This window comes from Gymnogyps californianus, chromosome 7 (genome assembly GCF_018139145.2).
Source record: "Gymnogyps californianus isolate 813 chromosome 7, ASM1813914v2, whole genome shotgun sequence".
In the NCBI taxonomy this organism is placed as follows: Eukaryota; Metazoa; Chordata; class Aves; order Accipitriformes; family Cathartidae; genus Gymnogyps; species Gymnogyps californianus.
The window spans coordinates 6,523,393-6,548,308 of NC_059477.1; the positions used below are offsets into that span (position 1 = coordinate 6,523,393).

A 24,916-nucleotide genomic window follows, 5' to 3' on the forward strand; every position below is an offset into this window, starting at 1 on the left:
GTCATGTTCCCCTCTGGTCACTCGCTGTCAGTGATGTATATCCATCCAGAGGAGATGCTTCCAGAGGAAACGAATTTGCTGCAGGCAGTCTTTCTTCCAGACTGCCAGGAGCAAAGACACCCATTCAGTGCACAAAGAGTGTGCGCCAGTGTCCCCAGCACCCCAAGGATCAGCAGTGCCTTTCCCCTGCTGTCTTCTTCTGTGCCTCCCCTTGGAGGACTATGTGGCCATGCAAAGACCTCGATGGAGCTCTCCCCCCAAGCACAGGGACTTTGCCCTTCCTTTCACCACCTAGATAACACGAATGCAGGCTTACATAAAGCCTAATCAGAAGGAGCCCTGAGAGGGAATGAGCAGTTGACTTGATCAAGGAGAAACAGTTACACTTCATCCAAATGGAAATTAGATTTATTTAAAGCTTAAAATATTTTAAAAAAAAAAAAAAAAGGAAAGGACAGCTTATACTTTTTTTGGAAATAAATACTGCGATGGGTATCGTGGAAAAGATGTCTTAATGGAAAGACACCACGTACAATAAATAGACTGTGCACTGTCCATGAACATTCCTAGAGATCAGAGGGGTGATATAACTAACTGGAGAAACGCTCAGAATATTCCATGTGCCATGGAGGAATCAACGCCTCTAGCTCAGATGCAGCACAGTAGCAGCCTGTCTCTTTTCAGCAGCAGCCTGCAGAGAGAGAGAGAAGGTGAATCTTGGAAGTTAGTCATTCAGTTGCAGCTCTCCTTTAAACAATCATCAAAGATGATGAAAAATAAACACAGAAAAAACCAACGTGGCATTCGCCATTTTCCCCGAGATAATTATCTAGTCAAATTACATTATACTTTACATTAAATATTCAGCAATAGTGTTGACACTGGATGTTTTAAGACAGGAAAAATTCTTATCATTTATGTTAGAGATATTAAAATGCATGCACATATTTTTATTAGAAATATTCATGCAGAGATCAAAAAGCATCATCCTACTAAGAGATCGTGGGGAAAGATTTTTGTACAAAGGAAAAACAGATTTTTACATAACCTCACAAACCATGAGCTTCATAGTAAAGCTTTGACACGCTGAATTATGGATCTCTATATGGAGGTCTGGTAAGTCAAATACAGAAGATTTTTGCCTGCCTGCTAAAAGAAAAAGGAATTACTTTGTCTATAGCCCTTTTTAGAACAGATTAATTTGAAACAGTGGCTGGGAAATACCGTTCAAAAAGGGACTTGTGTGTCAATACATATTCTTCTTTTACTATATAGCTACAATAACAAACCACCGCTGCTCCTCTGACGGTTTATCGAGCTGCAATTGTTGGCAACTTAGGTATTTGGCTTCACTTCAGACTGGGGAAGGAAACATTTAATTTCTCAAAAACACAGCGTGACTGAAGCCTCGGTGCCAATGTCACAACATTAGCTGAGCGAACAGAGCAGTCAAGGCAAAGCCAGCTCTTATTTATGATGGGAAGAGCTGCGAGCACCAAAGAGGATGATGAAACAATGGAAAGTATGGCTATGGCCCCTTTACGCACTTTCCCTGGTGGCATATTTGCAGTCTCTGGGCATGTTCAACAGCCGGTTGAGCAGTTTTTTGCCACCTTTCCCCTTGGAAACACCTTGGCTACGGTGACCGGGAAAGGCAGCGCTCCTGCCTCGGCATTGCTGAGATGTTTCTATCGGTTGGAAAACTCTAGGGTCCCTCTAGTGCCCAACGGAGGCAATGGGGAAGAAAGGTGAGCTGAAAAGCTCCTTCAAATTATTATCAACCGCAAAGCAAAATAAAAGCTTCGACTGAAAATAGTATGTACTTATCCCTGGCTTTGCATAACAAACTACGTTCAATTTGTTTCTGTTTTGGACAAGAACCTCAACTGTATCTCATCAGCTCATATAGTAACATTTCCGTGTAAAAGCTTTCCTTTTTCTGCCTGTCTCCCATTTGATAACATTTACCTTTTAAAGATTATTTGGAGATATTACCTGGTTATCTCCTGTAGCAACCCGGCATGCCTCAGGTTGCTACAGGAAAGCTTGAAGCAAAGGTGAGGTCTAGCCACAGTGGAAGGACTTGTAGCAGAGCAATGCTGACTTTGTAGACCTTAGGTATCTTTGGTCTTTTTGTCCAAGGGACTGTAGGTACTCATGCGAATTATGAAGGAAGAATTAGCTTCAGGGAGCTACACTCTAATTTACTAAATGCTTTTGATGTCAAAAGCCAGTCTCTGCATAAGAAGTAGAATAATTTGAAAGCAGAGAGAGGGTACAAACTACTGATGCCACCTGCTCTTGGGAACGCAAGGAGCCAAGAATTGCAGTAGAGAATGCACTCCAGCAGACGTCTCCATTTCGCACTGCTGTGATTGAAAGCAAAGGGTCCCCAGATAACATGCCAACGTGAAAAACGGACGGTAGAGGTCCCTCACAGGGTACACGGTTATGTGCAGAGCTTCCTTCTTCCCCTGTCATTTACCTAACCTGGCTACGTTTTCCTCTCAGCTCTTGACGCTTTGTGACATCTTGGTTATGAGGCTGGTTCCTTTGCTGAAGAGGAAAAAGCTGGATGTCAGACCTGTCACGTTAGAGACATCTCACAGGAGGTTTTGTAAACGTATTCAAAAGGAAGCGAGGGGATTACTGATCCCTGCAGGATTCAGCTGTAGAAAGTTCTTAACCTAAACCAATTTTCACTGCTTTGACCCATTTTCTGGGGTACAGAGGAACAGTTCAGCTATTAAGTTTCCATCTCCAGAAGAAGAAAAAACCCAAACTCTCTAGGAAAATAAGATTTGTTGCTCTTAACTTTTTCTAGTTATAACAGGGAATGATGATTGCCAGGAAGTAATAAATGCAAGTTTGAGCTTGGGTTATTTGTTTTGCCATCTCTAGCTTCTCACTAGTACAAGCACTGCCTTCTTTATCTGTCCTGAAAGCTGTGGGAATAAAACTACTGCACCATTCAGTCTTATTAGGTCTTCTAATAAAATAAAAAAAAAATAAACATCCACTGCCTACCTACAAGATCAAACAGAAGATGAACAGAACACACATTAAGGTTTAAGCAGTGAAATCTCTTTACACACTGCATCTGTAGCAGAACTATATGAAAAAGTTGCTTTTCAAAATAAATATGACATATAAGTTACTGAATAGTCAAACTGGTCAGAACATGAGGGATATACTTTTTTTGAGATTTAATTTCCTGTTCTAGGGGGGAAGTCTGAATTTTTCCAACAGTAGCTACTGAGGATTAAAGACCTTAGAAGGAATCTATTACTATGTTTGCATGCTTGCACATGGAAACTCTTCAGTTCTCTGATGCACTGATAGCTTGCTTTATTAATGTGGAATTTTGATAAGGCTTTTTAATATGCTCCTCTTGTTATGTTCAAACATGTAACTGTTACTGCATTTTCCAAGCCTAAAGCTTAAATTATCAGCTGAAAACAGATTAGCCTAATCTAGTTAACACCACAATAGGGGGCAACATAGTCCGTCTTGGGTTCGGTGCTTTGTATTTTTTCCCTTTCTGTGAATAAAACACTACCGTTATTTATAAGAGAGTGGAGACATTGCAGACAGAATGAGGGGCTATTTTCTCACCAAAACCATGGCTTGAGGTTAAGCATCAATGTACTTCGGATCTTTCCCACGAGCAAGCTTCAAACTCAGCCTCATACTCAGCTTTTGTGCAAACAACAAATGCAGTGGTCCAGTCTAGGTTTGAGAATGGCCTCAGCCTGATCAACAAGCACACCCATCATGTATTAGTGTGGCAGAAATACTTCCCCGCCCTGAGGAACGTGGTCCTGAATGCCTGAAGACTACCTGTTGGTTTGCTGTGTTATAAAACTGCTCCTCATCCAGGGTCATCATCAGTACGTGACTCTTACGTTTGCTTTGTACATGAAAGATGAGGGGTGGAGTCCTGAGGGGTAGCACATACATGCCATCTGTAAATTCATGCTAGCTTACGCCCATATATTTGCCCACAGTTATCTAGCTGCACAAATCAGTACTCCGTGTGCAGTTACCCAATCTGAATTACAGCTGTTTTTGCATGTAAGCGCCCGGTGTAATGAACGGATACATTTGCTGCAACCAGCTTCAGAAATGCATCCTGAGCACCTGAATGTTATCTCCTGAAAGCAGAGCTGAAGAACCCACGGGATCGGTGAAGACTACCAGCTGTAAACACAGTACCATAGTCTCTGCCATACCAGCAGGTGGATGAACTTATGTAAAAATATTCCCCCAAAATGGTTGATTGGATCTTATTAAATCTGTTGTTACTGTAGGAAAGCAGTAGTTCATGCAACACAACAGGGAAAATCACCACTCAGCCTAGCAGTCACACAACTACATCTGTTAGTTGGGTTGACGTAGGCCACTTCTTTTTCAATTATGACTTTGGATTTTATCATTTGAAGAACCTGTACTCCAACCCAGCTCAAAGAGGAAAGTCAACAGTGGAGCTTGGGGTGCTCATTCCCATAAGGTACCTCAGCCAGTGATCTAAATGAAAAAAAAAAAAAAAAATCAAAATAAGGATTAATTCTGCCTTGAATCTTGTATTCTGACAAAGGAGCTGCAAGAGAAATGTAAAGCACGTTATAATCAAGGAGCTGATGGGTGGAGAGAGAAGTATTTCAGGTGGTTGCGACACCTATAAACATCCATTGTCTGAAGCGACTCCTTGTCATCACTCGGTATTTCTGATTTTTGAAGCATCTGCAGATGCTTGCGCAGGCTGGTGCGTTGCCAAGGATACCGTGGTGTCAGAGCTGAGGCTGTTAGCAAATGGGCTGATCTGTTTGTGTACCTCTGGAGCGAAAAGCAAGAAAAATCCCGTCATTTGTGTGGCTGCTAGCAAAGGGAGCCTGACAGGGAAACGAAATGACTCCACATAATGGTTTTCAGAATCTCCTCCTCTTGGAAACGATGGGGTAGTGAAGAGAGGGAAGGTAATGAAGCAAAGGATCGAGGAGAGCTGTCAAGCGCTTATCAAAACCCCTTCCGCATAGCTCAAGGCAAGGGTCCTTACATGATAACATCAGCTATATGGTCAAGAAAAATCAATATGAAGGTTTAATAATTCAGTTTCCTAATGGCCTGGCATCACTTTCTGCAAGAGCCAGGAAAAAGAACAACAACAAGGATAAAAGGCGAAAAGGAGTGATCAATAGACAACATAACACAGAAGAGTAACTTGCTTTGAGCGATACCCTGGGAGCAAGCAATGGATATGCATTATAAAAGTAGTATTTAGCTAGTATACATGGAATGCCTTTACCCGGGTACAACTCCACTGCTAAGTGAGAGGCAAAACAGGTTTAGAAGTGACAGGCAAGTGAATACACAGGAAACCAAGTAAAAAACCTGGGCAGTGATCCAGGCTATTTTTAAACTTTGGCTTTTTTGTTGGTGTTAGAACAACCCCATAAATTACACATATATATGGCACAAATCCCCACAAGCTGAATTCCCATACATTAATGCAGTATCTTATTAGGCAACAACACAAAGCTGTCCCACTTGATTACTAGTTTTTGGATTTTGCCCTGTTGTTCTAGAGGGAACTCTACAAAGATTAGGCACGTCACCATGTGTTTCACCAAGAGCTTTTCTTGCTTTTGAGTTTGGGGGTCAAAAAGCACTAACACTTTCACAGGGAACGGTTGTTCCTCACTGCTTACGTAGATGGCTAAGTTAAATAGCTGTTAACAACAAGAAATAACAACAATGGGGGGTCGCCCTCAGTGTCCCTTTTCTCAGTAGGGCTGTGTCGCTGTATGTGAACCAGAAATCCAGTGCACAATATTTTATAGTGAATTCCTCCCTTCTTAACATATCAGGTTTCATTCATGTTGTTTCCCTGCCATAAAACAGACAAAATGGAGTTGACCCGTTCTGTCGTCAACTGTGGTGCCTCTGCGGGCTCACATCTGTAACGCAAACACCAAGAGCAATCTTTGCAGACACAAAAGATAAATAGAAAGCCAAAACTGCAATCCTTGCCCTTCCCATAGGTCCCCTTGGTCTGGTGTCACACCAGAGGTATGGGCAGGGTCTTGGCTGCTTTCCAGCTATGGACCACGCGGCCAGTTACTCCAAGGAAGCTCCTTGAGCATGAAGCCACTCCAGCCTCTCTTTGTGGCCTTGCTCTGGGGATGGTCCAGCACTGTCAAGCTGCTGGCTCTTATCTTTATTTCCCGTTGCTGACTCACGCTGAAGGCAGCTGAACATTCTTTTCTTGAGAAAAGCTTTCCCCAGGTGACCTTTCCACACAAACCCCGGGCACAGTCACCACAGAGGTGAAGCGTGAGTCCTACCAGATTCTGCTGGAGGTTCAGAGAAACCTTCTCCTGAGTTCAGATGAACTGCTATTAAATTCAGCTGTCGATCTGAGCCCTCACCTCCAGGCTATTGATTAATGTTGCTGGAAGCACAGCGCTGTTGTCTTTCACATGTAGCTGCTGTGGGAACCGAAGATGTGCCCTGGGCAATTGGTGACATTCATTTTCGTGAGACTGCAAAAATGCAATCGCAGATTTGTAGAGATATGAAACAAGTCACCTATGCAAACTGGCAGGGAAAAGCTGAAAGGTATTGCCGTTGTGGACACAGATCAGTACTTACGCAGTGTGTAAGTACTTACCGGCGGTTCTGCAGTTCACGTTGATAATGCATCACATAACCTGACTCCAGTAACCAGGGCTTAACTCTGGCAATCAGAGTTTTCCTTGCAGAAACCCCCAAGCAGCTCCTCTCCTACCCCATTTCCCTCTTTCAATAATTTCCCCCCAAACACACACATTCCTTAAAATCAGTGTCTCTGGCCACAGTCTGCAAACAACCCAGCTCCACCAAAAGCCAAGCTAATAACAACCAGAGCTGTGTAAGCTAAAAGCTAATAGTCATGGTCACTAAAACCTCAGCATTCGGGACCTGTAACATTCCTGCACATATATTGACAAGCATCCTTTGGGTCTTGTCGTATTTGAAGTGCTTCGGTGCCTGCTCCGCTATGGCTTGGGCTCTTATTATAGAGCCTTGTAGCTAAGCAACAGTAACCTCAGCTGGGCAGTCCAAATGATGTGGCAAGGGCAAGTTACCCTGCAGGAATATACAGTGGCAATTCAGGAGGAAGGGAATACTTTGAAGCTGGGTGTGTTAACCATGCTGGGAAAACCTCTACGGCCTTCAGCAGGCTTCAGATCAACCCCAAAAGAACTCAAAATCAGCAGATGAGGTTAGGACAACAGGTCAACACTCATTGTGACTGAGAAACAAACCTAGAAAAATGATCTGCAGGGCTGGGAATTCATGGCTTCCATTTGCTGGGAAAAGAAAAGTGGAAGAGCATTGGCAAGGTTAAAGAAATACAGATGGGAAAGTTTTTCTAACACTCAAAATAGGAGAAAATCCCCATCCAACCACAGCTGGTCCTAGAACTGCCACACCTGACTTGGAGGCTAAAGAGGAATCGTGAGGAAGAGTTAAAAAAAAAAACCAACACCCCCCCGTTAATATAAGATTTAAGAGAAAGCTGCCCCTTCCTGGGGCCGTGGAGTGGGGGTCAGACTGAAATTCTGTCATTTAGTCCTGGGGAAGTTGGCTGGGGAAGCATCACTTCTACTCACTCTTGTCAGAGTCACTTGGTAAAGCCTTGACTCTGAGCACAAACATCATCAGCCCCAATGGTGCTTTTTGCTCCAAGCCAGGCCTTGGTCCCAGCCTGGTCAAGATGTACAAAGATCTGCAGGCACTTTTTGGCCAAAAAAGCATGGAAATTCACTTTTTTCATCTGCATAGAGCTCCGAGGTAGGAATAAAATGCCATTTGGCAGCATTCCTGAAGCAAAGTACATACACCATCAAATATAACTGCAGCACTGAGATATTCCAGCTGCTGCTGCCCAACAGGCTAATGCGCTTCTCTTCTAATAGCACCTTCACTCTGCTTTTCTTCAAACTTTTACAGACATTTATGAATTAAGTCTCACACCATACTCGTGCCATAGGAAAAGGCTGGTTGGAGAGAGACAGCAGCTCAGTAGTTAAGATGCCAGGCTGGAAGCGAGGGTCACCAAGCCACTGCCTTGTCTTCCAAAGCTGCTGTGAGGACAAAGACATGGAAGTGTGCCAGGTAGCCTGCACCCACCTGCTGGGAGCATTGTCATTTTTAGGTCAATAGTAACATTTCTATCCCCTTTTCAGATGGAGATGGGTGGGCACATCAGGGTTGCACAGAAAGTTGGTAGCAGATGCAGAACCAGAGAGGTTTCCAACCCGATGCCATAAGATTATATATTTTACCACACACTAGAATTAATTTTTGTTCTTTGCGCCTTCTCAGCCATGAAACTCATAGTTAATTCTTGCTGTGGAAATCACAAAGCTTCCCTTTATAGTCACCTAAAGCTCGAGTCTTAAGCCCAAATTTAGGAACTGGCGTTACCATCAATGACTGGGCAGCTCTCCCCGCTTTCAGTCAGGATTTACACAGAATCTACCAGGGACATTAGCCTCAGGCTATTCTCTGCCTAGCAGGAGACATCTTTATGGGAACAGATGCAGCTGATTTGCAGTACTCACTGACAGAGGACTCCGTGAAGGTGAAAAACCTACATGGGCTCAAAGAAAGTAGAGACAAATTCATGGGCATTGGCAGTTACTGAAGGCAGGGGGTCAGACAGCTCGCTCCCAGGCATCTCTGAGCAGGCAGCTGCTGCAAGGGGGTACCACGAGCAGGACCTCTATAGCTCTCTCTGCTTCTCATACTCTTTCCCTAAGCATTCAGTACTTTCCATTACACTGCCTATCTGCTGGTCTGAAACAGCCATGGCAATTCTTTTGTTAGAAGGGAGACAGTAAAAAAATTGTGATTTAAAAAATGCATGAAGTTTAGCCATGTCTCGAAAAGTCTTTTCAACTAATAACCTCAGAGCAGAAATAAAAGGGCGTTTCTGAAGTAAATGTGCAAGGCTCTTGACTCGTCTCACAAAGTGAGCTGACAGCCATAAGGTGTGGCATGATCTAATTTTAGAATTATCATATAAGACTCCAAATTTACTTTATTAAACGGAGCTATAACTAAATTTTGATGCCATTAGATCATACAATTAAATATTGGCTTGCTTACAGGTCTTTCTATTTTGCCCCACATGAAAAGGACTGCATCTACAAATGGATGTCTTCTGAGATTTTCTCCTGCAGGATGTTTAACAGCTACTGACATATAAAATAAATCCTTAAAAGCTAAACCAACAATTTTTAATCTACAGAAGTGAATTGAAGAAAGTTGCAGCTTGGTATGGGGACCTACTAAATGTTTGCTACTCAGTGAGCTCCACAAATTCTAAACCCTTCCAAGTAAGTGAAAAATAATTAGCTTTCTTCCCTTTCCAGATGAGATGATAAATAACACTCTCCAGGTTTTCTTAGGAAATTAAAAGAATGCAGAAGAGGAAATAGATTAAACATTGCCATATCATCATTTAAATCACATTAATAGGGCCCATCCAACTAAAAAACATTTAGTCTCAGTAGTTCGATTATTTCTGGATCTCAGAAGTTATAGCTGACCAATACAAAGGCAGAGTTTGAGGCAGAGGGCTTGGGACCCATCAGAGGTTCAGAATTTGATGGCCACAATTTGAAAATTACTTTTTTCCTAACACACAACAAACCACCCCAATATAACTTGGTTCTTAGAGCAGCCAGAAAAACCAATCAACTCCTAAACTTTAGTACCGTAGAAAAGGCCTGGGCTGATTTTCCAAGTTCGCTGCAAAAACACCTTGTGGAAGCAAAGCACAGCAATATTAAAGATCCATGAGAGGTGATGTTTTTTACCCAGAACGGCTCAATATTTGCATCCATATTAACGTGTGAGCCAACACACAGGCTCAACTAGGAACGCTGGGTTTTAAAAATAAACAAAAGCCCAATACAGCTTGCTATTAATAAATAATGGTAATAACAATAAAGCAATAAAACACAGGCTATTTAATTTATTTTTGTAAGAGCCAGTTCATGTAGGATGCTTTCAGAAGGAAACATTAACCATGATTACTACTTGCCCATGAAAAGCTAAAGAGAAAAGCACAGTCACCCTGTAGTTTGCAAATATTAAAGTTAAAACCATCAGCTTTGCCTATGTCCTGGAGAGAGAGAGGAAAAAAGGGCAACAAAGAAAGAGGTTATTTAGTGGAAATCAGTTCACTGGGCTTTTAGGTTATGCCTGTATGTTCCCTGTTTGGTCCTTCCCTGCACAAAGTAACGAGCGTTTGTGCACAGCACGCAAGGAAGAGCCATGCCCTCCCAGCAAGCAGCACGTGGGCGCAAGATGCCTCTTTGGCTGCGCCAAGGGCTCTGTGTGGAGCCTGGGCTTCTTCTATGTTTTCCTATAGATGGTGACATTACTGTAGCCACATTCTCCAGAGTGACATTTTGGATATGTCCTGGGGAAGAAATACAAGGCTCAAAGCAGAGTCACAGGTGTTGTGACCTGAATTTTTTCTACAAAAACAAGAAAGTAAGGTCTGTGCTAATGTTTGTATGGCAGATTCATTCTAGAAAGTACAGCTTCGTTAGTGTTACCATCAGGGCCAAATTAAATGACCTATTTAATGCAACTGCTTTCTTAATCAGACTTATCGATCCTTTTTGACCTCTCTGTTAAAGACACAAATGTATCTTAACAGTCATCTTAGAGAAGACAAAGCATGTAGTTGAAACCTGCAGATTCAGGAAAAGAAAAATGCCCAAAATGTAAACTGTGAGGGTGCTTGAGCTAGTTCACCAGCAGCATGGACATCTGCACAGGGGAACAGCTGGAAGTCCTAATCTTACCAGCTGGTCCAGGCTAAGCCATCCCCCCTGTTCCATCAGAGCCCCAAGTCTGCTAGTGAGATTTAAGTTCTTGTGTCATGGAAGTGCTTTTGAACATTTTGTCCTACAAGAACTTATTTTCCCCATATCTTGCAGGACAGAAAATATTCCTTATAGCTTCATTAGGTAAAAATGAGTTCCCATTACCCAAAGGATGCTGCCTCACTCATGAAGGCAGGGGGAGCGTTCAGCCTTCAGCAGGGCATGTCCTGGGCAATAGAGGAATGAGTAATGGGCTGCCGGTGACATTTTGAGATAGCTTGCTTTCATTTCTCAGATTGCTAGTGAAATCCATGATGATATGAGGTGACTCCAGGCTCAGACAGACTCTGATTTCTCAGTGGAGCTCTACCTCGACTTTCCTTCATTAAATATATATATATATGAACACACATATATTAAAAAATGGATCCTACTCCAAGAGTCTAGTAAAATTGATGAAATGGCTCCCATTGGCTTCCTTGGGCACTGGTTCAAAATATTAATCTGATTATCATTATGGCTCAAATTCAGCAAGGTTGTTAAGTATATATCTAACTGAAAGCACCTGAACGGTCCCATTATGATGATTCATGGATTTAAAAATAGAAGTATGTTTAAATGGTCTCCTGAACGCAGGTCTAAATGAAATCAATACATGTCATGCCTCTTATTCATGAAATATTAAGGGAAGATGCATAATTTATTGTGCTCTGTGTATGCATATGTACTTAGCACTGATTATACTGTAACAGACCTATACATAATTTAAACTGTATAGCATCCACTTTATGGGGGAGAGAGAGGGGAAGAAATCTTCATTAAACCCTGAACAGTACACTTTTTGGTGATGTGGGGATTTATTTTATTCTTTTAAACTGCGGATGCCTGGATAATAGTTCTGTTCTCACATGTTCAAAAGCCCTTTTCCAGAGCAAAAGAAATCACAGCCTCCTCTACAGCTCTAGGAGAGGAGCCTGAAACCAGTGAGTGGCTGCAAGCCAGCGGCCAGGCAGCGCAGAGGTCTGTGCTGGCCTCTGCCGACGGGCAGGACCACAGCGAGTGCCCAAATCACTATGAGAGCCTCCAGCCATCCCTCAGGACCATCCCTCATCAGCAAAGGTAAGAAATCCCATGTTGCATTTAATGGTGCAGTCAGCTGGACAGGCAAAAAGGGAGCACGTGGTAGTAAAGCCCACGTTATTTATTCACTACCAGGGATAACTCTCATTATTGTTGGTTTATAAACCATTTTTTCGGTTCTGGTTCTTGTTTGCCAATGACATCATGCTATCTGTGGGCCTTCCAGTAATATAGAAAGGATTCACTGAGAGAAGCACTCAAGGGCAGACTTAAGGATATTTATGCACAGAAGTGCATTTCTACTCTGCCATGCATGTTGGGGAGTATGTCATTAACCTGCTTCAATGCAGCATGTGTTTAAAAGCGTTGCTTGACTGGGAGATGCGTGACATATTTAGCACCTGCCTCATACGGATGGGTTTTAAAAGCTTTGCTGCCTTGTCTCACAACGTGGCCCTTCCATGCCCACACCTGGGACAGGCTTTGCCTCTGATGGAGAAGGCTGTCCACAGCTATTCAGACACCTCTGTGCCCTGCCCAGGCAAAGCAGGCAGCTCTACCGGTGGCTGCCCAGCTCCCAGGAGATGCACTGAAGTGGGAGAAGGGGCAAGAAATGGAAGGAAAGAAAGAGCTCGGCTTTGTGCAGCAGAGCTATGCAGTTACGGAGAGATCCCTCTGAGGCAGGTTCCCCACCTATGGGGCTGTAGCTGGCTCCATGGAGGAGCTGCGTCAGGCAGCTCACGTGTCCTCTTGCACTTCCCCAAGCACTCTAGCAGAGGGAATTAGCTCTAAAGATGATGCAAGGGACCATCTTCATTCAGTGCGGCCAGATCTGCCAGTGGGGATGGTGCAATATGACAAGAAAACCCTGCTGCTTCTCCATCCCGTTCTGGATTTCTTTTTCTGCAAGGAATTGAGTGAAGTAACACAACCACCACCAGGTAACAGCAGGGAATACTCTGAAACCTCGCTGCTTCACAGGCTGTGCGTATGCATAAGCAAATATACACAGTTCTTAATAAGCAAAATAGCTATTAAGCAAATATTGATGCCCTTTTCTTCTCCTGGCCTTCCACAATTACTCAAATAATCAAAATAAACTTCTTAAGGCCAGGCTTACCTTGCCAACTTTGTCACAGGCAAAGCTTACAGCATGGAAGTCTCCAGCAGGAGAAAACATGCGGGGTGCAGTTCTTCCAGGCATGCTCTGTGTCGAGCCCCGTGTCCTGCCACACAGCTGCTCTGCTCTCGCATCCCTGGGGCTTCACTGCAGGAGAACAGAAATGCTTTCGGTGATGTTAGTCTCTCACCAAGCTGTAAGCACACACACATGATTTAAGTTGTGCTTTCGCCCTCAAGCAGATCCTGTGACTCACCTTTTACCTTTCTTATTGTGATGGGGGGTTCAGATCATTTTGCTTAAATTAGTCTATTTTCTTCATGTCTTTAAGCGTGAGGGAAACCAAACAAAATAAAATTGCCAGTTGTGATCCAGTTTGAGTTCAAGCCAATACAACTGCAACTTCACATGACTTCTGGCAGATAATGATGAGTAGGCAAACTTTATTTGAAGAGTTTGGAAAGAAATATGAATCAAGTTTTATGTTGCAGAGGATTTGAACAAAATATTCCAGTGGTAGCATCATGGGATATAAATATTTGGCACTGGTAGTTGTATTCACCAAATTATTAACACCAGAGAGTTAATACATCACCCATGACTTCTCCATGCCAATCATTTACTAAGCATGCAGTGATGAACATCGGGCAAAGAACAAGCCTCCCAGGTAGCTGCTTGGAAAACCCCCCTGGAAAGTCGTCAGGAATTAGTCTGAGCCACCTGAAACGCAGGAGGCACATCCCCGGCAGGCAAGCACTGCGCTGTGATCTGGGCTGCGCTCATACAGGAGGCCACCTCCCCTGGAAACGTCAGACACATGCTCAGAGCCCAGCAGTCAACTGGGATAAAAATTTGGAAAAATAAGAACAAGGCTAAGGCTGGGACTAAACATGCAGGTCAAAAGGGTGCAAGGAGCAGGAAACTCTAGAGATGGGCGGCTCAATCCCTCACTGCACTCACACCAAAGTGTCTTTTTTCTTTCATTCTGTGGATACAGGGGTCAGTGGCACTATACTGAAGTCACTAACACAGCTAGCTCAGTCTGTGTTGCCCATCTCCAGCCACCTCTAGCCTTAAATTGGTAAGGAAAGGTGAAGAGCTCCCACTCCCTGAGCAAGCCAAAAGAGGTCCCTGATTTCTTTGCTGAGCCCCCATAGCCCAATTTGAGGCTGGTCTCCATGTACACGCACAGATAAGCTTCACTGAACTCACTGGCTTGCTGTGTACGCAGATGGATGCGGTATTACCAAACACCCTGCAATATAAGAGCTGTGAAACCTTTCTTTTTTTCCCCTAAAGAAGTAATTTCTAAGTGTCTCAAAAGAGTTATGTTACTTTCCTAAAAATAAAACGCACCACGGTCATGTGCAGCTACGAAGGCTTGGTGATAGATGGCGCTACATGAACATGAATTTGGTTTTTAAATCACTACATTAAATATTTACTGTTACATTTCCTTACACACGAAGTGCACCTAAGCAGTGTCAGTATTTTAGTTATTTCTTACACACGCATAAAGAACATAATAGAAATAAAAATCAGGAAGACAATTTATTGAGACATTGCAAGACAGAAAAGGGAATATTCTCTATGATTCAACTCTCAGCGCCAAACTCCGATACAGTTGAAAGTGTCCCCCCGTAGCCAAGAGCTGAAGGGTGGGAGGAAGAGGAGGTGGTTGCAGGTAACACACTGAAGTCAGTTAATTTCTGATTTCCCGGGTCCCAAAATACAGAGCATGCTGTTTCTAATAGTAAAGCTGCTAGAACAAAATTTTTAAGTATCTTTGGCAAATGCAATAACAGCAGGGGTAAGTTTCCATTTAACCTAAACACCGCTTTGGTCCTGGCTGGTGGTGGTCAGCTGGCAAGACAGCCTGCTGGAAGAGAAGACATCCTCAAACCTCAGGGAGAACGGGCAGAACCACATCAATAGAGTGAAGTGCATAGAGTGAAAAGGGCATCCAAAGCACATCACATCAGTAAGCACCCTGGGGAGTAAAATTTGCAGAGACCCATGATAACGTGAAATGTACAGAGCAACAGTAACAAAAAGCTCACCATTTTCTTTTAACAAGTATCATCATCTTCACACTTAATCTGTATGAAAAAAGTTCCTGCTGACTCATAACGATGTTCTCTGCATTTCTCCCACACCTACACTCATAGACCAGATACTTAAAGAGCAAATGTGATCAGGAACGTGAATTTACCTTGTTTTTTTCATGTTAGTGCAAGTAAGACCAGTGATTGCCTGAAACCAGCCTTTGACCTGCTGGACCAGCTTCACATTTGAGACTCCTCTAGAAAGTGTGTTGCAGCAATGTGTAAGTGGTGAAAATGCCTGCTAAGGAGCAAGGTGAATCAAGGGAGCACCAGGGTTGAGAGAAGAACATTAAAAACTAAGCCACAAGATTTTGTAAAATGTAGTCCTTCATACTGTGCGCACGAGAGGTTTGCTTCGTCCTCCACATGCATGGATTAAAGCAATGCAAACATCTGTTCTCCACTGGTGGTTTAGAAAACCAGTAGCATACAGAGACAGCTTGAAGAGTGGGGAAGCTCAGCCTGTAAGGCTAAAAAACCCAGAGGAGACAGAGCAGCAATGCCAAGAGGCATTCACAGAGCAACCACCTCTCTTGCTCCCACTTTTGAAGCAAACGCTCCAGTTGTCCCAAAAGCCTGCACTTCGATTCACGTTGCAGAGCGGCCTCGAGGCACCCAGATCGGACTGCTCTGGGATGAAACCAAACTGGCTGGTCTGCTCCTATCATCAAGGTGAACTTAGGCTGCAGGAGCAGACCATAGCTGGTCCAGAGTAAAGCCCAGAAAACACACACAGCATGAGGCCAGGTCCTCAGCACCCGCTGCCTCTTCCTGCAGAGGCTCTCCAGTTGCACTGCCTGCCACGTCAGCGCAGATGCGGCCCTTGCCCATGGCAGAGGCACCAGTCGGCTCCTCCATGTATGCCGGCACTGCAACTGCCTTGGGAGGACAGGGTCATGCTCTGGCCAAAGAAACTGCCAGTGTCACCCTTTCTCTCTTCTCACTGGACTCATACATGCATTATTCTTGTTGGTGCCCAGAGCTTCCCTCTGAGCTTTTCCTTGGGATCAGCATCATGTGGTGACAGCTGGTGGAGACCCACCTGCCAGCTGGGCCCTGCAAACTTCCACTCCTCCTCAAACCTCCATCCCCACAGCATTCAACAGTGAAGTGAGAGAGCTCCTAGAGAGTTGTTCTTGCAGAATTGAAATGGGGATCATCTTTATGACATTAACTGCATTATTAAATCTGCAAGATCTGAACCACTTTTAATAACACACTTGTTCCAAGCAGAGGCAGTTAATCTCCTGCTATCAGCTCTCAACCCTCAAAATATTTGTACTCTAGCTGCGAGGTTTGTATGGGCTAAGCAGTAATTAGAAAATTTAAGAAGCACCCAGGGAAGCTTCCTGAGCTGTTCTGCATTTCTTCATTTAAGTTCAGAGGTCAAATAAAATCTGTTGTCCTGTCCTGTAAAAAGAGTTTGCTATTTCCTAAAACTCAGTAGGCCAGGGGGAAGACTAAAATGGGCAGAAATGCTAACTGTATTGGGGAGGAAAAAGCACTTCCCAAAGCTTACTTTTTTAGTTCTGAAGAGGCTTTGAGAAGTGTTAAGGAGCTCCGAGAAGTCTTTTTACAAAAGGCACATTTAAAGGCACAAAAAAAAAAAAAAAATCAAGTTATTTAACAGTAACAACGGCAGCAATTGCTCATGAAGTGTCTGTGAGCACCCTAGCTGGCGCTGACAGTCAAGACACGTGAAAGGGACGGAGGGAGGGAAGAGGACTGGTGATTTCCTTTTGTGCAATTGGGTAAATCTTGCCTGGTAAGTGGTGAAATACTGTAGGAGGTGGAGCTCGCAGCCATGCATCCCCCATGGGATGATGCTCACATGGGGGTGATGCACGGCTGTGAGCTGCATCTCCCTCAGTTCCAGTTCCTGCCATCCTTCACAGCGCAGGAATTAAACCAAGAGAGAAACATCAAGAAGAGGTATACATCCACCCTTTGGAGTCCCCAGTGCTGTTGATGTACGATGATACTTTGAACCAGTCCTTCCAACTTCAATAGCAAAAGAAAAAGGCAAGGGCTGGCCCATAGTTTGAGACTCCTCGTCTACAGGGCTGCTGTCACTGACAGCCAGCTTCCAGTTCCCAAGGAACAGAGATCATAAAGCACTTGATGAAGGAAAGCAACTCTGTTCAGGTCAACGCTTCAGCTATTTCTTCCCTCCCATGGAGATTCATGCACCTAACATGGCTTCCAACTGCCTTTGTGCAGATGAAGTGGAGCAGTTACACGGCTTATTGAGTCTCTGCTATAGAGGAGTCAGAAAATCTTTCACAGATTAGTTGGTTGAGAGATGGACACATTTTAGCAGTGAGAATCGTGGCTATCTGCTAAGCTAGAGATGTGCAGGGGTCATTTACAGTCAGGCTGTGAACATCACTTGGTGATAGACCCTGCCATCTCCATGTCCCCGTGCCATTTCAGTCCCCTTTCATGCCATCCTCCACCGTTTGAGATCCGCACTCTTTCTACAGGCCAACATCCATGAACTCCACCCTGAGCTAATGCCGATGTCATGTCCCTTGCAACTAGTGCTGTTCTTGCTCCCCGCCCCCACCTCCACGGGAAGAAGCAAGTGAGATTTTTTACAAGCAAGGAGCAGAGGAACCAAGACAAAGGCACGCAATGTGCTGCTGAGCTAAGTCCTCATCGTCACTTCATGAGTCTGCACAACTCACCGTGAATCATGCAAACATCCCAAACTTCATGGACTCCTTACAGCCTTTTTAGGCTTGTGTACGTGACCTGTAATGTGCCAGGTTGAAGTTACATATATCCTATTACCACATATATCTATCCTTCCCCTAGAAGTTCAGCATGTAAGCCCTGCAACTTGTCAGCAAATAGCCTGCTACTCTTGTTTTGGGTAATGTATCCAGTTCTGTTGACTGGAAAGGCTGGGGAAAATATAGTTCACACAAAAGAACCGATAATATCAAGGACTAAAAGACAACTAGTGTTTGAATATTAGAAAAAAGAGGGAAGGGAAAGGAGTTAATGAGAGTTTTCAAAAATTTTACTAGACTAATAAGAACTTTACCAAAAAAAAACCCAAAACCAAACCAAAACAAAACCCCCATCAAATAAATTTTTCAGTATTTTGATGAAAGTAGAGCAAGTATCTGCTATTTCAAGTTCGGGAAACAACCTTGCACTAGAACAAACAAGAAAATTACCATTTATACACACAGACCTAAGCATCTGCTGGCTATAGATAAACTACAGCGGGGCTGGAAGTTTCCCTACATCATCTTTTTGGGCAACAGGAAAGCGTAAGCTTGCAGAGGAAAGCATGGACATTTCCTGGGTTGTGAGAATAACATCAGGGAAAGGGATCCACAGCCCACTACAAAGAGAGAGGGGGCATCTTGGAAGGAGACTAAATAGCTATAAAGCTGTAGTGCTCTGACTTTAATAGTAGGCAGGAACTGAAGGCCTGTTTTCCCACATTTAGGAGAACTATAAATAAGGAAGTTTGGAGCATTAGCACACTCATGCAGACAGAGTACTTGAGAGAGAATCAGATTTGTGGAGGTACAGGAAATATTCACATTTAAAGCAATTACAAACTTATTCATTAAATATCGTAACATATTCATACCTATGTCTCTTCATTTATATCCATCGCCTTAAATTGTAGATGTAGCTACAGACAAACAAGTAAAGGAAATTTGTAACATTAACACCAGATTTTTAGAAGTAAGTATTTCAAGCAAACTTCTGAATAGCCTGTGCTCAGTATATTTCTTTTTTTCGTATATCTGTATCCTGCTTCAAGAGTGAAGCTGTTCCAGCAGCCTGATACAGAATTCATCTGGGAAATGCTGGAGGGAAGTTTAAGATTGGGAGTACTTGTTTTCCCCCCTTCCTCTTTAGTTCCTGTTGTTTGCCTGTAGAATTGCATCTTAATTTAACTTATCTTAAAAGTATTAATGAGCCCATTGTATCTTCTATCTCTACTTAAATAGCTGGAATTCCAAACAATGGTCATATCAAAAAATGCCACTTTCTTGCCTGGATAAATAAGGAAAGCTGTAGATCTTCAGCAACTGTGCAGTGTCAAACTCCTCCTGCCGCGTGTCATTTCTCAGCACTAAGGGAAACGTACAATAAAGCTCCATTAACAGCTCTTGCCCTCGAGCCATCACACCGTTATCTCGGGCTGTATTTTAGGATAAAGCAGGAGGAGGAACACACATGCTGCCTTTACAGCTCTCTAGTGCACTGAAGGTAATCGCTTACGTCGAATCATAGCGATGGACCCCATCGCCCCACTGCTTTAGAAGGTCAATCCAGTTTTATGTTTGCTTTAGTTTTTTTTGGGGGGGGAGGGGGGCTTCAAGGTTTGCGCATAATGTCAGAAACTCAAGAAAAACTTTTTCTATGTGACTCAGCCTGGAATAAAGTATTTCTTTCAACTTCACTTGTTATACAAAGATATTCACAAATATATTTTACATTAACTGTTTGTGACAGATCCAGTTAAACTGCAGCATTGAGATGAGATATAGCCTTTGGCACGGCTTAGAAGCCCACAGATAATAACATATACAATAGATACAAGGAAAACTATTTTCACCACGACAGTGGTCAAACACTGGAGCAGACTTCAGAATCTCCATCCTTGGAGATGTGCAAAACTCCAGTGGACAAGCTCCTGAGCAGCCTGATCTAACCGGACTTAGATGACTTCCAGTGGTCCCTTCAAACCTGAATTATTCTACATTTCTATTCATTTCAGACATTGATACAAGTTCCCAAAAACCATAAGAGAAAGTTTCACAAGGGATTAGCTCATGGCAAACAGCTGGTAAGTTCTTAACCCATCACCTGCTAGGTCAGGTTTTGAAAAGGTGAAGGTCTACACAAGGTTATTGTACCCTACATGACATGGTGCAGTCTGCAGAATATTTCTGAATACTGAAACTACACACTGTCTGAACATGCCACCCCTACAAGAGCCTTCCCATGGTGTCCGAAGCCTACAGATTAAGGGCTCCTAATAGAGTTGCTCTGACAGAGGGGGCAGAGCTGTTGCTGTCTGCCCAGACAGTGATCCACAGGCTGCAGATCACCAGCACCAGCAGCTTCAAAGCAGTTGCTGCAGCCACTTTTGCAGAACTATACCACTTCTGATGGAAGCGTTGCACAACAAGCAAGCGGCCTCTTCTTCCAGAAAGTTCACAATTCACAAAATCCACAAAATCTCTATTGTCCTGGTTAGCCAAATGTTTGTTTCCCTGTTAGGTTTCTCTACTGTAATTCCGCATCTGCTCAGCTGTGGTAAGACTGCAGCAGCTAATGGAGCTATTAAGTGTCTGAGAGCAAGAAAAAGCCAAAATACGGGGCAGCGCTTAGTTTCTTGCAGGCTCCACTCCCTTGGAAGATAAACTAAGTGCTGGCACTTAGTCCCTTACATACCCCACCTCCTGCAGGTAAGCAAGCCAAAAATCATCCTAGATCTTCTCGTGCCCCTACAAGGATAGCTCCTGCATCTCTGTCTGGACACCATCACCTAAACACTCTTACTAAGCTAAATAAGAGGATAATTAAGCATAAAAGAGGTCAGAACTGCCATTTTAGATAGCTCCCTGAGCCTACCTAGGAGAACACACTGGAAGAAAAAAGATGCTTTGTGTGGCAAGGTGTCTTCAAATTTCTAAAGTCTTCCTATTTGGGTACTCGAGAGTGGGTTTTCTGCACTGTTTACAAGCTGCCAGTGGGAACATATGTGCATTATTTTTGAAAGAATGAAGGGAATTAAGAATGAGAAGCTTTTTGGGTTTGGAATTTCCCAATTCATGGGACTACTAAAAAATCCTTGGCTTCCAGCCAACTCCTGCTCTTGTAGTGAAACCAAGAAAGTAAAATTTAGAGAGTTAACTCATTTCTAACACAAATGTAAGAACAACAACAAAAAAATTTAAAAACCAAAGTTCAAATTGAAAAAGGCACTTAACTACATTTTCATAGTGCTGCTCTGAAACACTGATCTGCACTACTGGATTCATAATCCACTTCAGAAAGGATATTTTGTGATTTGCTCTGTCTCCATCGATAACATATCAGTAATGTTATGGTGCTAGTGCTTCGTAGGAAGCACTTCTGTTAGCCAGTAAATTTCTTCAAGACTACAAAAATTCCTCCTTTCCCTGTTGGAACAAACCCCTATTGTGACTTTTTTTCCATGACAGACAGCAAAAGGCAGGGAAAACCTCCCTGGAGTGCTGCTCATAGCACAGTGCCAGCAGGGCCAATGGGGTGAAGAGCATTCAACTTGGGTCTTTCCTCTCCCTTCCCTACCTCTTTCAAGCACTACAAGTCACGAGCCAGAAGTCTGTCTGCCCAATGAAATATTACCATTTGGATGACTCAAGCAAGATGATCTGGCCATATTCCCATCAAGTTAGTCAAATAATATGGCTCTGACATCTTCTCTGGAGAATGAATCACACATGTAGGAACAGGCAGCCATTCAGACGTGTAAAAGGAAAAACAAAGCTAGGCATTCTCCTTGAAAGTTCAGGGAAAAAGAGAAATTTGCCACCCAACTAAGCCTTTAATTGGTAGCGTAACCCACAGTCCTCCCCTTGTATCTAAAGGGCAGAACTTTTAATGAGGTCATTTGGGAATGCATAGTTAGCATATTTTTAATCTGTATGTCTAAAAGTGGATTTGTTTTCTTAACAAGTGCTCTCTCATCAACCTGATGTGCTATAGCCCCAAAGACTGACCTATTTTCAAAACCACTTTGAGTCAGGAAGAGTCTCTACACAAGTTACATCAAGGCCCTAGTAATCTTTCAAAATATAATTAAAGAAGCAAGATAAATAGCATCTCATAAGCATTTGGAAAATGTGATGCACTTCTGGTTTATGTGCTTATTTCTGCCCTGAAGAGATTACAACACAGAATGAATCGTTTATATGCATTCTTAACCAATATATTACTCAATTTGTTTAAAAAGTTGCATTTCTATTCTGTATCCTGCTGACAAATTTTGAGTAGGCAGAATTCATGAATGTTTCTGGGAGTTATGAAAGGAGAAACCTGCATCCTTTCTGTGCATCTAAGAGTCTGAATATTCCCATTATGACCAACTTTATTTAAAAAAAAAAAAAAAACAACAAACAAAAAACCCCACAAAAAACCAAACACAAATGGGGTACAGCATTAAAAAAAACCCCACGTACTGGGAAAAACATACTGGAAAACTCAACCCCACTATTCCAAGAATATCAAGAATATCAACAAGTAGCAAGGGTAATCAAGAAGATAGAGGAAGAATGTATATTAACAGACATGTCTTTTACTCGGCTTGTACAAAACTTATTCACCTTGTAGCTCATGATCTGAAGAGTGCCTGTAGCACAGACATTTAGCATCCTGAGAAAAGTGAACAAGGAGACACTGGATAAAATTGGAGACCTTGTGTTGTCCCCTCTCTTTCACTAAATAATGAACGTTATTACTGATACTTTGTCCTAAACAGATAAAATGAAGTTCTCAGTGCTAGGCACCAAGACTCACCCATGAAACAGCTAAGGCATTCTTAACTTCCTCACATTACCATTTCCTACTCTGCTCTGAATTTTAAAGAGCCCACAGACAGCCTAAAGACTTTTTTGCCTTTACAGACATAATTGATAAACAAGAGTAAAGTTTTCTAATTTTACCAAAGATAGTCATTATCGTTAGTTTTTGCATGGCTCCTTACCCACAACTTTACTTTTTCCAACAAATGAATATATTTTACCACAGTGCTGTCACTGTATTTATCATATCACTAGGAGGTACCACTTCAAAATTCAACAGAAAGCAATTATAAATTAAGTTATGACTATAATAAGAGCTCCTAGCATTTGTTTAGTTCCTTTAGACCCTGGTCTGAAACCCACCTGAGTAATGAGAGCCTTAAAGAACCTTAAACTCCATCCTCTGGAGCGCAGTGTCAGTACCAATTGTGGTGGTCCGATGCCAATCATGTTAGAGAAGTTGATGCCCATCATTTCCCATAATAAATCCTCACAGCAATGAACCAATTTCAATACTATCTATCCCTGTTGATCCACTTTTACTCAAGTTTTCTCTGGAGAGACAAAAGAATTTGCTATTGTTTAATAGAAGCTACAGCTCAAGACCAGATTTTTCTACAATTATTTCACATTGTCTTGAATTTGTTGAGGTTCAAGCTTATAACCATCTGAGATGCTGGGAAACACATCAGTTAGGCATAGCCCTTAGGCATAGCCTCCTTAGCCCACTTTGCATTAACTTTCTGCACCAGTTTCACTGCACACCCAACCTCAACGTTGCCCTCCATGCTGCACCTTACAAAGTGTCCAGTTTTCATCAATTCACACTAAATTAGCATCCTTCTTTCCATCCTGCACCTTAAAAATCATGGTTCCTCTTACAATGAGACTATACAACCAACAAATTCCTGCATGAAGAGCTGCAGAAAAATATTCTACTATCAGCAAACTCCTATGTGAAAACCTCCAGCATAATTCTCTACTATCAAGACATTCCTATCGGAAAACTTTACATTATCCCTAAGATTCCCACTCAAAAAACATCTGGAAACAAAGATCCACTGTTCCAACAACAGCTAAAACACCCCAATGATCAGTGAAAACTTAAAACCAGGAGTGCACTGTGATTTTGTTGACATGTGTTAATGCAGAGCTGGGTTTGAAAATTGCTAAGTGTATACCTTACAGTTTTGTGTGGCATTTGCTGAAAAATCAGTTTTTGCACTTGGAGAAGTGCAGATAGAGAAGGTTTTTTAAATAGCCAGAAGGAAACTGCTCTTCAGTGCTCTGAAGTCAACGGTAATCGGGGAGATCTGTATCTCCTCGGAAATATCTTCTGCTCCAACCAGAACTTCTGGTTGCATTACCAACCTGCAGACCCCGACCCCAAACAGACATTTGGCCCTGAAAACCTGAAAAGGTACAAGTACCATTTTGCAAGTGCAAATTCATCATATTCCAAACTTCATAGCCACAGTCACAAAAATAAGCATCGTCATGAAATTAGAGCAAAATCTTCAGTTCACCCTGTTAAGGCTGCCTGGCTCCAGTGCTCATACTCAGACCCTTTAACACTGAATGCAGCTCTCACCGCAGAAGCTGAGAATTACAGAAATAAATAAAAAAATCTAGAAGTTACATAGCTGTTAGCCAAACCTGCTGCCTTGATATGAGGCTAGAACTGGCATTATTTCTGGGTAATTTTCAGGAGCAACATTTGCAAGCTTGATAAAACGTTTACAATCCCTCTAGCAGAGGATTCTCATTCCTGCAGACCTTTACCACTGATTAAAGCACATAGCCCAAACACACCATCAAAAAGCAAACAGATGGAAACTAATCAGTATATTCCATTCCAAGGTAAGACGATACCTTTCGTGTTATTGCAGTAGGTAAAACCCAGCCATGCCGTACCAGCTACATTTTACCAAACTCCTCTGATGACTCCTTTTCTTTCCCTGACCACTGGGAGGGCCGGTACTGGGCCACAGCTGGCGGCATTCAGTGTTACACCGCTCCCAGCAGCTGCAGCCCTGGCTTCGCTTCGGGCACAGCTTCAGTTAGCTGTGATACTTTGGGTGTAATTACAGCTTAAAGTTGATTGCTCTTTTTTTTTTTTTTTTTTTAAAAGAATTATTGATAGGCATATTCTTTGTCTCTCACTGTGAAAAGGGATGC

General features: G+C 42.8%; 1 long non-coding RNA gene across 2 annotated transcripts; it reads right to left on the reverse strand.

The window, feature by feature from the left end:
- Window positions 1–458: 458 nt before the first annotated feature.
- LOC127018595 (uncharacterized) lies at window positions 459–24,658 on the reverse strand. 2 transcript variants are annotated; one of them, XR_007766775.1, is made up of 3 exons: window positions 24,611–24,658; window positions 13,090–13,236; window positions 459–691 (listed from the first exon to the last, which is right to left on the reverse strand). It is a non-coding gene; the product is annotated as an uncharacterized LOC127018595 (long non-coding RNA). The 2 variants fall into 2 exon arrangements; XR_007766774.1 differs by lacking the exon at window positions 459–691 and adding an exon at window positions 3,063–4,527.
- Window positions 24,659–24,916: the final 258 nt, after the last annotated feature.